Here is a 16,670-nt window from a genome sequence, read left to right as displayed (position 1 = left end):
CTTACCCTGAGTCTCCTCAGAGTGAGATAGCTCCTTTATCCTACTGAATTAAAAATAGTAGATGATCCATCTGGTAGTGAGACATCATCCAGTGATGAATCTAGAGAGGGGTCCACTACAGAGGATATTTATTAGATAACTCTAAATGAGTCGATAGAGCCGCAAGATAGGATAAGAGATGCGGATGTGATTGAGTTGGACCTTGGCACGCCGAATGATTTGCGGCCAATTAAATTAGGTTCCATGCTCAGTTCAGCCCTTGATTCAAGAATTCCGCGATATCTTTGCTTGGATTTATGATGAGCTGAGAGGTATTCCTCCCAGCCTGGCTGTTCATACTATTCCTGTAAAAGAAGGTAGTCATCCTGTGCATCAGAAAGTAAGGCTGTTCATACTATTCCTGTAAAAGAAGATAGTCGTCCTGTGCATCAGAAAGTAAGGCGTATGCCTTTTGAATTGAGGGACAAGCTGTTTGAGGAGTTACAGAAGTTACGAAAAGCTGGTTTAATCTTCCCTGTACAACACACAGAATGGTGTTCACCAGTTGTTATCAGGAAGAAGAAAAACAACCAGATCCGACTATGTGTAGATTTTAGAGAGCTGAATAAATAGATGGTTAAGGATTACTACCCATTGCCATTTATTGACCAGATTTTGGATCAATTAGCGGATAGGGAAATATATTCGTTTATGGATTGCTTCGCAGGATACAACCAGATAGCAATTGCAGAAGAGGACAAGTTGAAAACAACTTTTATTACTGCCTTTGGTACTTTTGCGTACCATGTGATGGCCTTTGGATTGTGCAATGAACCTGGATCATGGCAACAAAAAGCAAAAAAGACCTTTGGTAACATCTCCCCAAATGAGTTGAAGGTATTTATTGATGACCTGGGGGCAGCCACTGTAAGGGAAAGGACGTTGATTATTTTAAGAAAGTGTTTTGAGCGCTGCAGACAATTTTGTATCGCTCTTAACCCACGAAACTGTGTCTTTGGAGTGCCTTATGGGCTATTGCTAGGCCATGTGGTCAGTTCAATAGGGATCACAACTGACCCTGAAAAGATCAAGGTTATAGTCTCTATGAGTCCATCACGCACTTCGAAAGAGGTACATAGCTTTTTTTCATCGATAGGGTACTATCAGAGGTTTATAAATGCCTTGGCAGAAAGGACGTTGCCATTAACGAACTTATTATCCTTTAGCTGTCTATTTGAATGGAGTGACCCTTGTAAGGTAGCTATCGAGGATGTGAAACAGGAGCTAGTAAAAGCACCAATTTTAAAAGCACCTAAAAGAGGCGAGGTATTTTATATATTTTCAGCAGCTACCATGCATAGTATCAGCTACTGTTTAGCCCAAATCTAAGAGGAAAAGTGGTATCATCCAATAGCTTTTGCTAGTCGAAAATTGGGCATATCAAAAATTAACTACACCTACATGGAGAACTTGTGCCTTGCGATGGTCTTTGCGACTAAAAAATTCAGGCACTACATCCTCTATAAGAAGGTAGTTTTCTATACGAAGGCGGAAGGGCTTAGATTGCTTATGAACAAGCTGCAACCGCCTGATCGTCTGGCAAAGTGGTTAATTACTTTGCAGGAGTTCGATTATGAGATTAAGAGTAAGCCACCGAGGTTGCAGGGGATTGTTGAATGCCTTGTGGATTTCGGGGAGCCGAAAGGGACTCTGGCTGAAGGAAGTGATATTGAAGAAATGTTTAAAATTGATACAGCTTCTATCCCATCTTGGTATGCTGCTATCACGCATTATCTATCAACAGGAGAGACTGGAGCTAGTTTGTCAAATCAGAAAAGAGAAAAATCAGACAACAGGCTTTGAAGTTTTTCTTGATCGTAGGAACACTATATTGGCAGGGTTTTGATGATATCTATCACTGATGTGTGATGCCTGACGAGGTTCCTTTCATCCTGGAAGAGTGCCATGACTTTGCATGTGGAGGGCACTTCGCTGGACGGTTGACGGCACGGAAAGTTTTAAGAGCTGGATATTGGTGGCCGTCCATCTTTCAAGATTCCTTTGAGTATGTTAAGAGATGTGATACTTGTTAAAGACATGACAGCAGAGAGAATAGGAAACGCCCACTTACGCCTATCATGGCTATCTTTCCATTTGAGAAGTGGGGCATTGACTTTGTGGGTTCTATCACCCCATCGTCTACTACTCAGACGAGGTACATTATAGTAGTAGCTGATTATTTCACAAAATGGTCAGAAGCGTGGGCGACGAGGCAGGACAATGAAAAAGAGACTGGAAGTTTTCTTTTAGAGCAAATTGTCTGCCGTTTTGGTCCACCGAAGGAACTAGTGTCAAACCGTGGAACCCATTTTTTGAATAAAGTGATTAAAAGCATAACAAAACGACCCCCTATAATCCGCAAGCCAACAGGCAAGTTGAAAGTACTAATAAGCAGCTTGTGGGTATCTTGTCTAAAATAGTGTTTGAGAAGAAACGAGACTGGGACAGGAAGTTGTATGTGGCAGTATGGGCGTACAATACAATGTTCAAGCGAGCTACAGACCATACCCCATTTAAATTAGTTTATGGGAAAGAGTGTTGTTGAGAAATAAGCCAAAGTCTAAGGCATAGTCTAAGCCTTATCATATTGTTGTATGTAAAGTGTCCTTAAGTTTGGGGTATCTATCTTTTGAGGATACCATTTTAGTGTGTGAATGTTTTTGAGATATGGTGGGAGAATATTGAAGAAGAAGAGAATGAAGAAAGTTTGAGCCTCTCCTTGTCTCAACCACCTTTCTTTGTGCATCCCCATTGAATCTCTCATCTACTTTCATTTGGTATCAGAGTGGGAGTGAAGGATTGACGTGAGGAGCACGTCGAATCAAGGTCTACATCAGATTGAAAGCTTGCTGTCCGTCATTAAATGAGGTACAAATCCCTATCCAAACCACTCAAAGCAGGTACATCAATTGGAAGAGCTATTGAGGCTTGAATTTATGGGCTATTGAGCTCACATTGAGGGTTTTCTAGAAGCCAAAGGAGGCTGGAAATGATGTATAATAGCAAGAAATCAGTTCACTTTGGATGCGAAATCGGTTCATGTATGGATGTCGGAAGCACGGGGGCTACATAAGCTCAAGGCGTGCTTGTGCTGGGACCTGCTTGTCATCATAAGCACATGCAGAATAGAAGAAGAGGAAGGATTTGGAAGGAACTGCAGCAACACCATTGGGGATATATATATCTCTCTCTCCCACCACCGTGCCAGTGCTGTGCAAGCTCCTTCCATGAGCGGCAACATCTTGATTTCGGGCAATGCTAGCACTAGCACCATGGCAGCACACACAGTCATCCAGAAATGGTTTCTTGCAAGGACCGCCAAGGTAGCTGGCGCCATGGGTACGATCGACTGAGAAATACAGATTATGCCACAAGAGCTAATGGTGACACTAGGCAACCTACTGTAGACAGGCCTGTCATCGGCCTTCCTACTCTAAGGAATGCTGAGATTAGGTGCTCCACGTCTAGTAAAGATCAGGATGCAGTCAAGTCTGTTGTCCCTGGTTACGACTAATATGTTTTTATAAGGCTTAAAGAGCCTTATTACTAAGCCTTATCCACTTGATAAAAACCATGTTCACATTAGAGGGTTGGAAACCAAATAATTGGAGACCATTTTCATATTGTACAATGTTGGAACTAGTTATTCTGAGAACTGGTTCATTTGACACAGATTTCACACTGCAAACAGAAGAACTAGATGTTTTGAAGGCTAAAATGACAGTTTTCATGCCATTTTTGGTTGCGATTTTGGAGGTAAAAAAATTATAGAAAAATTCCAAAAAATTTTATATAGGTTCAACTTGACTAGGACTTCATTCTTGGCACAAAAAAACTGCAGAAAAACAGCAAGGAAATTGGTCAATTTTAAGCCTGTATTTTGATGCATTTTGGGTCATACAGACATTGTGTGGAATCCGATTTGGATGGTTCTTTCTAGGAACTGAATGTATGACATGTTGGCATCATGGATGGATATATATGACAGTTTTTGGACACATGTATGACAGTCATATTGCTGAATACCATTTTTAGACAGATTGTATTGTTGTTTTCTTCTGAATTTGCAGCAATCATAATGTCTGACACAGCACAGATCACTCAGATCGTGGGGGACAAATTGACCAAAGACAACTATAGTGTTTGGTCCTACAGGATGGAGAATTTCTTGATGGATAGAGGTCTATGGGATCTCATAATAGGTGATGATGAATGTCCAGAAGTTCTCGAACATCCAACTGAAGAGCAAAAGAAAGCGTACAAGGATTGGACTTGAAAGAACAGGAAGGTTTTGCATTGGATCTCCATATGTATTTCAGAAACATTGATCCCTCATATCAAAAAGGCAAGTACTTGTAAGGAGGCATGGGAAATCATAGAAAAAATGTATGGAATATGTACAGAGGCTCATAAGATACAACTTAAGTAGAGATTACATGGTGCATGGAGAGGCGATCGTAGTATCACTGACTATGTGGCAGAAATCGAGCAAATTTTAGAAGACCTTGCATCCATTAATGCACCTGTTGATGATGATGATTTAGTGTCAGTGACAGTAAATGGGCTTGGACTAGCTTTTAAATCTTTGGATACCTCTATTCCCATTTATGCCTGACTTTGAGGAGCTTATTGGATTGCTACTTACAGAAGAAATCAAGTTGGGATTGAATGCATCTAGTAGTGCCAAAAATACGGGTGGAGATAGTGTTTTCTATCACCAGAGAGGTCATGGCAGCTCATCTAGAGCTAGAGGCTCTTCACCTCATCATAGTAATTATGGTTTTGCTCGTGGAAGAGGTAACTTTGGTCGTGGTGACTTCATGAATAGAGGTAGGGGAAGATCTTTCCCTAGAGGTAGAGGATGGTCTAGTCCTTCTTCACAAAGAGATGGCACTTGTCATTATTGTGGGCATTTTGGTCACTTTGAGAGAGATTATTATCAAAAACAGAATGCTATGTCTAGGGGTCATGGAAGGACCCAATATGGCCACTATGCGGGCACTTATGGTGGTACAGGTTATGGACCTAGAGGTGGATCGCCTAGAGGTCATTTATTTGCTATGGAGCATGTGCTTGGGAGCATGACTCATCCTCCTCGTGAGAATGACTGGTTTTTGGATTCATGAGCTACAAACCACATGACTCATCATGCTGAGTGGTTTGATAGCAAGAAGCAAGTGCAGAATGATGAATATGTTGCCATTGGTGATGATACTTTACACAAAATTACTCATATTGGTAGTGTGCCATTTGTTACTAAAGATGGGATTGAGAACAAGCTTGGTGATGTACTTTATGTGCCCCCAATAACTAAGAACCTAGCATCGGTTGGTCAAATGACAGATCAAAGATTGCATGTGAGATTCAATAAGTTTGGATGTTTCATTGAAGAGTTCCATAATGGGAGAACTAGCAGGGTGATTGCTCATGGTAGAAAGAAAGGGAGATTTTTTGCTTTGGATGCAAGTACTCTAGTGATTCAAAACTCTATGTATGTTGAGAGAGGACATGGGCAAGATAAGGATGCGGAATTATGGCATAGATGGATTGATCATGTTAATTTGCAAAGATTGAAGCAAATGCAATCAAAACAGATAGTCCGTGGTCTACCACATTTAGGATATGTGAATTTTGATCATGTATGTGAGGCTTGTCAATTTGGCAAGCAGTCCAGATTGCCATTTCCAAAGAGGGGGAGAATAAGCAGCTATCCTTTGGAAATAATACACTCAGATATTTGGGGCCCATGGCAAAATGTTTCCATGAGTGGAAAATGTAGATTCTATATCACTTTCATTGATGATTTCAGCAGGATGACTTGGGTGTGCTTTATGCAGCATAAAAGTGAAGCATTTGAAAAGTTCTTGGATTTTAAATCTATGGCTGAAAAGAAGTTTGGATGCTACATAAAATGTTTGAGGTCAGATAATGGTGGAGAGTACATGTCATATGAGTTTTGCGACTTCTTGAGAGATCATGGTATCAAAAGGCAATTGACATGCAGGTATACACCTCAGCAAAATGATGTGACTGAAAGGAAGAATCGGATTATTGCACAGTTTGTAAGGGCAATGATGAACCAAATGAACATGCCATTGTCATATTGGGCAGAAGCAGTGCATACTGCAGTTCACATTATGAATAGAACACCTACAGCCTTGATTCATAATATGTCACCATATGAGAGAATGTATGGCATGAAACCCACTCTTGCATACTTTAGAGTCTTTGGATGTGTCTGTTATGTTCATGTTCCGGATGATTTGAGAAAGAAGATGGAACCTAAGGCTGTAAAATGCATTTTCCTTGGATATCCTGATGAGAAGAAGGGATACAAATGCTATGATCCAGTGAGTAAGGAAGTATACATAAGCAGGGATGTCAAATTTAGTGAATATGAAACATGGTACAAGCCCAAAATTGCAGTGGATGTTGATTTCTATGAAAGCAATGATGATAATGGCTATGGAAGGAAAATTTCAGCAAACAGCAAGGCCGAAAATTAGCATGTGGAAGATGCTTCAGGACCTCAAGAGAATGTGGAAAGCAGTGGGGGGCAGCTACAATCCAAGGAGTGGTAGATTGAGAAATGCACAAAGGAGTGCAGAAGTTGCAAAAGGTAAGAGACCAATGACTGAAAGTTCAGAAGATGAATCTATAGATGATGAGTATGGCATTTCGCATGTTAAAACACCTGGCAGTAGAAGTGCAGGAAAGTATGTGCCACCACATACTAGATCAGATGAGACACATGGTAGTGCACCTCAATTGAGAAGGTTAGAAAGGGTAAGGTATCCAGTTGATAGATTGACTTATAATGGATTCATGAAGATGCATTATGCATACATGGTTTCTTATATACAACATGTGGAGCCTACTTGCTTTGAAGAAGTAGTAGAGAGCAAAGAGTGGAGACAAGTAATGGATGAAGAGATAAATGCACTAAGGAAAAACAAGACTTGGGATTTGGTGAAACTACCTTATGGCAAGAAGTCCATTGGATGTAAATGGGTTTACAAGGTCAAATGTAAGTCCGATGGTTCTCTTGAAAGGTATAAAGCAAGGCTAGTTGCAAAAGGATATGCACAAACTTATGGTTTGGACTATGAAGAAACATTCAGTCCAGTAGCTAAAATGACGACAGTAAGATCGGTAATTTCTTTGGCTTCTATCTATGGTTGGAGGCTTTATCAAATGGATGTGAAAAAAGCATTTTTGAATGGCAACTTAGAAGAGGAAGTGTACATGGATCAACCAGAGGGCTATGTGGATCCAAAATACCCACATTATGTATGCAGGTTGAAGAAGGCTTTATATGGACTGAAGCAAGCACCAAGAGCATGGTGTGATAGAATCAGCAAATTCTTATGCAGTATGGGAATTCAGCAGAGCAAAGCTGATTATTCACTTTATGTGAGGCATACAGAAGATGGTATGGTTGTTGTGGTCATCTATGTTGATGATCTCATTATTACAGGTACACTTGAGAAAGAGATTATTGACGTCAAGCATGGGTTACATAAAGAGTTTGATATAAAGGATCTTGGTTTGTTGAGATACTTCTTGGGTATTGAGGTTATTAACACACCTTATGGTGTATGACTGATACAAAGGCAATATGCATTGGAGATGTTGGAAAAATATGGCATGACCGGATGCAAACCGGTTGATACACCATTGGATCAAAATGCTAAGTTGATGGATGATGGATCTTATGTTGAGGATGTTACTATGTTCAGAAAGATGGTTGGTAGTCTTATCTACTTGACCATTACAAGACCAGACTTGAGTTACGCTGTTGGATTGGTAAGTCAATTTATGCAGAAACCATGCAAATCACATTTGGATGTAGTAAGAAGAGTTCTTAGATATGTGAAGAAGACAGTTGGATTTGGGCATTTTATAAAAAAGGAATCAAGCCTACATTGTTTGGATACTCAGATGCAGATTGGGCAGGTAGCTCTATGGATAGAAGATCTACTAGTAGCTATGCATTCTCATTTGGATCAACCATGGTAAGTTGGAGCAGTAAGAAGCAACCTAGAGTTGCTTTATCGAGCACTGAAGCAGAATATAGAGGCATTGCATTGGTAGCATGTGAGCAGACATGGCTGAGATTGATCCTATATGACATGGGGATAGAGATTGATGGTGGAGTAATTATGTATTGTGACAATGTTAGTAGCATTATGTTGGCAAAGAACTCAGTCTACCATGCAAGGACAAAACACATAGAGGTGCACTATCATTTCATTAGAGAAAAAGTCATTGATGGAGAAATTGACTTGGTCCATGTGAAGACCAATGACCAAGTTGCTGATATCTTTACCAAAGCATTAGGTAAAGATAAGTTTGAATACTTCAGGAGTGCACTTGGAGTATTACCTTTGCAAGCTCATTCTGAGCTTAAGGGGGAGTGTTGAGAAATAAGCCAAAGTTTAAGGCATAGTCTAAGCCTTATCATATTGTTGTATGTAAAGTGTCCTTAAGTTTGGGGTATCTATCTTTTAAGGATACCATTTTAGTGTGTGGACTGTTTTTGAGATATGGTGGGAGAATATTGAAGAAGAAGAGAATGAAGAAAGTTTGAGCCTCTCCTTGTCTCAACCACCTTTCATTGTGCATCCCCATCGAATCTCTCATCTACTTTCAAGTGTGTGTTACCCCTCGAAATCAAGTTGCCAACCATAGGGTTTGCAATTAACCACTCTTTGGGAGACGAGGATTCAGTCTTTGAACGTTTCACGAACATAGCCCACTTGGATGAGCTGAAATTGCAGAGCTTATTGCACCAGGAGGTAGCTAAACGTCGGATGAAGCAGTTGCATGACCTTAAAGCAAAGAAGTATACCTTTAAAAAAGGGCAATTAGTTCTGTACTACGATGCATGTAGGGAGCTGTTTCCAGGGAAGCTGAAACCTAGATGGGATGGCCCCTACAAGATTGTTAGGATAGGAAAAAATAGGTCTACGGCTATACTAGCTGATTTGCAGGGAGTAGAATTTAAAGATAAGGTTAATCTTAATAAGATTAAACCTTATTATTTTTGAGTATGCTAATACGGAAAAGTGCATTGCAGGTCCATGCTGGGGCTGATTTGAGACCTGCAAAAGAGCTTAAAGCTAGTTGATGGGGCGGTTAATTCCTTATTTGGAGCACCCATATCTGGAGCAGAGATACCATCAGGGGAAACTTATCTAGTGGAGCAAAGGATACAAAGTGATTGAGCAAGAAGACGGAACCTTTGTATGGGAGATCAAAGTCTTCTGCCATCACTGTTTACGAATGTTGACAAGTATCCCTGTTGAGTTTAATGAAGAAGGTGGGATGGAGCCGTCAGTTCATCCTCTAAACATGCTAAATTTTGACTATCATCATTATGAATAGAGGAGTTTGTGATGGCAGGCTATGTAAACCCATTATGGACGTACACATTATATTTTGACGGAGCATCCCCAGGGGCCCTAATAAAAAAGGGAGTGTTGGAGTAGTAATCCGAGATCCCCAACGTAGAGTTACGATGAAGTTAGCTGCTTATCTCGGGGTAGGATTCACTAACAATATGGCGGAGTATAAAGCCTTGATTATGGGACTGCATATTGCCAAGCAAGGTGGTATTCGGCGGTTCTTAGGAAAAGGGGATTCCCAGTTGATCTTGAATCAGCTAGATGGGACATACATAGTGCAGAATCCCATCCTTTGTATGTATCATTGAACTACGATGACCCTACTTGAGGAGTTTGAGAGAGTGTCTTTTCAGTTGATTCTACGTTACTGGAATCAGTTTGTAGATTCACTGGAAAATCTTGCTTATGAAGAAGACATTTTTTTCAACAGTGGTCCTAGTTTGGATATTGCTATCAACAATGAGACAGGACCAGGTCGCTTATGGGGAATATTATTAGAGCATGCAATATATGACAGGCGATGGTTGATATGGGTGATGCAAAGAGTAGCCGAGACCCATCTACCATTGTTATCCTAGACCCATATGCTGATTAGACAACATGTTATGCATACACCTCTTGCTATATATGCAGGAAGGACGGGTCATAACCTTATGCATTTAGCTTAGGGCTGCGAGTCCTATTTTTCCTCCTTGGAAAGGATCATATTCTTGTATATCTGTACTCTTTCGGGGAGGGATGTGTAGATGCTATTCTGTTTGATCTCATTAGGCCAAGAGGGCCAATCAATTTTTTGTAGTGAAGTGATTTCTTTCATTAGGCCAAGAGGGCCAGTTGTCTGTTTAGTACAGGTGTGGTTAATGGTTTCTTGTTTTAGTCTTGTGCTAGACAGGTTCAAAGAAGAGCTTGGAAGAAGCCTATGTCGTGCGGAGACTTCTCGTGGCCCTATTCAGGTGATATTTCTCATTTTCGAGTAACGTGTTTTTATGCTATATGTGTTTATGTGCTTGTAGGGGATTTTCTTTTCTTGTTGGGGACTGGCGTCCAAGGCATGAAGTCCCAGGTTTAGGTTAGGTATTTCTGAGGGAGGTCTGAGTAGTCATTGCCTCCTGTAAAGACATTTCCAGGCATCGAAAGACCTGCTTTAGAAGAAAGTTCTCGTGACCCTATTCTGCTAGCCTGCTAGGCAGCCGTTCTAGGAGTTCTTGCTTAGTTGTGAGGCAGTTAGAGAAGCCTACCGGAAGGAAAATGATGATAAAGAGAAAATAACCATAAATATCTCAAAGAAAATAAATATATACAAAGGTGTGTAAAAATGGGTTCTAACCCCTATAAAAATAGAAAAGAAAAGAAATAAAAATTTATAAGTAGTTGATCATCGCCTTGCGAAGGCTTGGTAGGTTCCTGGGGACGAGTCAGACCCGGGGCTGATGCCTTGTCTTGCTAGGGGTGGTGCCTTGCTGGAAAAGAAGAAAGTCAGGAAGGTTGGAGCGAAAATAAAAGTGAGCATCAGAAGTGTTGCCTCGCGAGGGCTTGGTAGGTTCTTGGGTACCGAGAAAGGACCTGAGGCTGATGCCCTCTTCTCCTTGGGTCACTATGCTCAGCTCCCTTCTTTTTACATGCATGCGTATGGGGAAATAAAAACCTAAAAGAAGAAATGTGCTAAAAGCAAATATTTCTTGATCAGGCTATAGGAGTCCTCACCTAGTAGGAGCTCCTGGTTGTGTTGTCCTTAGTTAGGTAGGTAGTTCAGATCACCACTTAGGGTGACCTCTTTGATAGTTCTTTTTAGTTAAGTCGTATTGGAGTAGTTGGTTAGTGACTAGCTTCAGCCCTTCTATCAGATTATGCTAGGCCTACTCCTTGTGGATTTCATACCTTGGTTTTGTCAGGGGTAGGGTGAGCATTGTGCTGTGTTTTAATATGTACCTATTTTGTATCAGCTTGATGCTTCCTTTGGTTGTTTTGTGCAGATTTGTTGTGGGATTCGACGGGATGAGTCGCCCTATCCCATGGTGGTCAATGCGAGCGGAGTTTTGAGCTCAGGATATGCCTAAAATTTGTCAAAAAATCCAGAATTTAGGAAAAAAATATTCAACATCGAAGGCGGCAGCTACAGCTAGGACGATTTTAAGCACCAAAGTGAAAGACGACTTTTAAAAAACACCCGAGCGACACTTGTGGATTTTTGATAATTTTTTTGACTGCCGTACGGGATGTCAGGAGCTTCCAATTAGTGCGGGATGACGAGATGGACGCGCAGGATTTTTCAGAGGCTGAAACGGAGCCCGGACGAGGAAGAGGCCAAAAAATGGGCAAATTTCGAAAAGATGGATCAAAACTTGGACCAAAAGGGGGGGTGCCCTTTGGGAATTTTAACCCCCCTCTCTCAAATTGATGAAAAAAATGTGAAGAAGATGAGCATGGCGTGATCAGGAATGGCGGCCGAAAAATGCGCCATCATCCCCCCAAATCATGATTGTGGGCGTTGTGAGCAACCTATGCAACCGACATTGGGCCTCAACTTCTCCCTCTTGGCTGATCATATCGCCGGTCTTCGCGCGAGATATGGCTGTCTGGATGAAGAGAACAGAATCTAGTCTTTCTCTCTCCTCCCTCTCTCTCTTCTCTATGGGCTGTTCATGTGTACCATCTTGATGAAGGAACCGGGAAGGGGAATGAAGAAAATGGTGATGAAGATTGATGGAGATGCTGAAGATTGAAGTGCAGTATTGGTTTGAGAGCAATGGAGGCTCCGTTTACTGGTTATGCAATCATTCAAGGTGTCTCGGGTTACGTAAAAACACGGTATGACCATTTTTATGAAGAAAATGAAGGATTTTTTATAGTTTATGATAATAATTATGTTCTTATTGGATGAAAATTTGTTTGTGTGCTGTTTGCATTATGAGTAACTACTGAGTATTAGAAAATTCTGATTTTTCAATGATTTACATGCTTTATTTAATTCTCGTAAACCCGAAATGCGGTCTTTAAGTGGCAAAATGGTAGTTTTTCCATTTTGGGTGGGTAAAATCTGTTCCCATGGGGGGAAAATGAAAGATAAATTGAATGTTAATATGGAGAAGTGATTGAAACAAGAAAAACCAAAAAATAGTATATTTTATTGCCAAATAAATTAAGAAAATGGGAAAAATAAGGAAAAAAATAGAAATACATCTTGGAAAAATAAGAAAAAATATAATGATTGTTTGTGGATGTATGGTAGTAGCAAAGCATGAGGTTTAGTCTCAGTTTTCCCTATCTCCTTGTCAAAGTTTTTGATTTATCGCTTTCTATACATTAAAACATGACAAAATGAACCTCTACACCTATGCAACGAAAGCGATATCTAAATGTAGGGGGTTGAGATGTTTGAATGGTGTGATTTGCGTGCTAATTATTACTCATTTTTTGATGCATATCATGACATAGAGGGTTGTGTATTTTAATTAAGAGGATAGTAGCATGAGTGGTGTCTCGGTGCTATCCTTGCATCGCCACAACGGGTTAGGGAATAAGCATTTGAAAAGCTTGGTTGTGCACAACACGTTTTTGATTTGAAAATTATGTTTGAGCACTTTAGGATCATTCACCTTTGCATGTGCATATAAACCATGGTGTCAGAATAAAAAACCCTGGATGCATAGCACCTGTTTTCAATGACAATGACCACGCTTGAGTGTGGAAAGGCATCCTAAGCCGTAGGATAGACGTTCGTTTCTTGGGGGGATTATTTAGTAAGGACACATGGTATCTCCTGGAAACTTTCGAAATGAAAGAGTGGAGTTTGTTCGTTTGTTTTATATGTTGAGCAGTGCATCAAGGGGATAATCCCTACGATGTAGGAGGGCTGCAGTGGGGCCGCGGTGTTTCTACTGAGAGGTTGCCTCCTATGTGTGATTGTCGTGGTATTTATTGCCAAAGTGTATAGGTTCTCCCTCTGTGGATTTTATAGAAAGGGAAACGTTGGACTACAAAACTACAAAACTATAAACGCACAGATTAGATTTTAGGGCAGTTTGTCCTTTAGCAGAAGATAGACGCTCCTGGCCCACGAGGCCGTGGGGGTGTGTTTGTCTGTCATGAGTATGAGGTCCGGCTAGTGCCATAGCCAGTGCCGGCCCATTTGAGGTCCCATCACTGAGGCACTAGTGCATACTTCACAAAGGCTACCAACAGTGGATCCAGACAACGAAATGCTATGGTCGCTGAAGGACGATGATAGACTAACTGGAGATGTGGTGGTTGAAAATGGGATAGAAAAAAGAATGGATGCCTCAATGAATCGCTTTTGTATATTGCACCATACCTCTATGGAGACGTGGCTTGCCAAGTACCAGATCGCTAAGCAAGATCAAGAGGAAGCACGAGCTGAATTCCGACGTAGTACACGTCATCGATCGATTTGATATCCCAAGGGCATGGAGGAGATGCCGCGGTTCATGTCAATGCGATGGTTGCATGGAGCTTTAATCGCAACGTTTCGTGAAGGGACAGAGGTCTCAATGGAGGAGTGAGAATTCTCAAGGGGATGTAGCCCAAAGGTGATGAGGGGTTTGGGATTTGTAGTATCTAAATTTTATATGCGACATCTAATTTGAGGGTTTCAATGTATAGTACAAAATATATAGTGCAGCGTGGTCGCACGGACGGAATTTTTGCGTGGAGCGTATTGACAAAATGCGCTCCACAATGGATTGTGGTATCATGGCAAGGTTTGAGCAAGAGATCCGGCGATAAGCAATGGATCCAAACACGATTGTGGATGAGATGGAGTATTTTGGGAACTTGCAAAGTATTGTTACGGTGGATTATCGTAGCTTCTCCATGATACTATTCGATGTGCAGTGGTTCAAAGTGGTAATTGGAGGAGTTGGAGCAACAGTTTGACGAGGTCCATCGGGATTTCTCAAAATAGATTCTGAAAAAAAATGGACGGATTTGTGCGACACCTTTGTGTTGCCGGCCCATTGTGAACAGGTGCATGGACTCATTTGTTTGTTAATTGTATTACGACATGGTTTATGTCACAATGGTTTAAACTCTCTTATACGTGTTTGTGAACAAGTAATCTTCTATCAAAACCCCCGAGAACCTTGACCTTCAACTCCCCGAAGTGCGAGAGTATATTAACAAAGCGATGTTCCGAGCATAGATGAAGATAATATGCAAATAGAGGGGTTGATATTGCAAGGGGTGGAGGCCACCGAAAGCTTGGAGCCAACATCGGCTAACAATGATGGAAATACAGGAGTCCAAGAATTCTTTGAGAATGAGGTGGACTCATCCTTTTGTGGTGACATGTCTATTGACCTTCCAATGTATGCGGAGTTGTGTCAGGAGATTGACATGGGACCATAGGATACTTCATATTTGGAGCATCCACTTACTCAATTCGTTGACCAATCGCTTATAAGGGTACATAAGATATACATTTTAAGTGAGATCTTTTTTAAAATATTTATATTACTATGCTTTGTATGATTTAAATTGATTATTCTAACATCATTTTTTGTCTATGCAGGTGACATTTTCAGGATGAGTCGAGGGATGAGCGATGAGGAGTTACAGGATATCTTCACACGCATGTCTCTAGACTAGATCACGAGATTCAAAGATATGGCAAACCAGGAGCTGTCTCAGTCTTCGTCAGGGTGCTCTGCTAGATCTACTTCAGTGCGATCGGATGCTTCAGCTTCAAGCAGACGAGCTCGATGCTCCAGACTTGGGCCAGAGGGAGGGAGTGCTTCGGGGTTAGGGGGATACTGCAGAGATACGGATGCAGTGAGCCTGCGGTCGAAATGAGATACAGGTGCAACTCCTCGCTCTCATGGCGGTTCCATGGAGTGTGGCTGAGGCTCAAGTGGATGCTATGGAGATACAGATGCAGTGTCTCTGTCTCATCGTTCAGCTGGAGTTGCATCACCTCTAGGATTTGTCACACCTGTGGGGATGTCTACTCCAATTACTCCGGCTTTTGCTCAGCTGTCAGCAGGTGGCACCTCTATGGGTGCCACTCTGAGAGATATTACCCCTGTCGATACACCAGATGCACAGGGGTCTCCTGGATATGCCCAAGAGCATGGATGTAGATGGGAGAGGACCCATCTTAGGCAGACCCTAGGGGGATATGGATATCTAGTCGATGATAGGTCAGGAGCCATCATCATGAATGATGAGGGGAGGAGGGTGATGGCTCACATGAGAGAGTTACTCCAATAAGTTTTTTGGCACAACGTCTTAGATCATTGGAAGAACATACTGGAGGGGAGCAAGGACTACATAATAGCATCCTTGCATGAGAAGTTTCTGGTTCGAGCCTCAGTAGATAGATTTTCTATATGCTGGATGATGGATTGCATGCGTGCATATATGTCACATAGATGATTCGACGCATGCAAGGCAATCAAGAGTGGGGTTGCAAAGTCTGAGTGGTTAGATACGGGCGATTGACGCCGACTGAGGGAGGAGGCTATAGATTCTCCAGGACGTTGGAGTTAGCAGCGCGAGGCAGCGAGGGCACGACTCGAGGCCGGAGGGGTCCATCATCTTGGAAGTGGTGGCCATAGGACATATTTGGAGGACTTTGTAAGTTTTCTTTTGTTTTGCTTGTTTTTTTTTTTGCAATATCCTTTGTACTGAAAATCATGTTTCTAACAGTTAGCATTTTGTTTTCTTTGTAGCACTCCATTACAAATCGCGATCCGACTGGCCTTGAGACTTGATATGCAAAGAGGCACGGTCTCACTTCATTGATCGACCGATTGTATAGACGCGGTGGCCCTGTAAGTCACTCATCTTTCTTGTCCGTAGTTACCATGTTTAATTAGAATGTATTATTTTATGGTGGATTGGTGTGTTGTTGTTTATTTTTTTGCAGAGTCCATTCGATACTCCTTTGCAGTGGGATGAGCTTTCAGAGGGCGAGGATATGTAGCTCGCCCTTGGATCCCTGGAGCTCACACACCTTTATTTTTTGATTGCCTGATCTATGTAGACATTTTCTATATATTAGTGATATCTTGTCATGATTATACCAATCGCTTATTATGGGATCATGTATTTATTTCATGTATCAGTGTTATGATTTCAGTATACTTTGTTTTTGTTTACAAGCGCATTGTACACAGTGCATAAATTATTTTGTATGGCTCTAATAAAGCTGCCCTGCCACAAATTTTTTTCCCCTTGTTACCGTCGCTATTAGCATCACAAATTTTA

Source organism: Lygodium microphyllum, chromosome 3, assembly GCF_053477565.2.
Source record: "Lygodium microphyllum isolate KBCC chromosome 3, Lygodium_microphyllum_v1.1.10, whole genome shotgun sequence".
NCBI classification, from domain to species: domain Eukaryota; kingdom Viridiplantae; phylum Streptophyta; class Polypodiopsida; order Schizaeales; family Lygodiaceae; genus Lygodium; species Lygodium microphyllum.
This window is presented reverse-complemented; position numbering follows the sequence as displayed.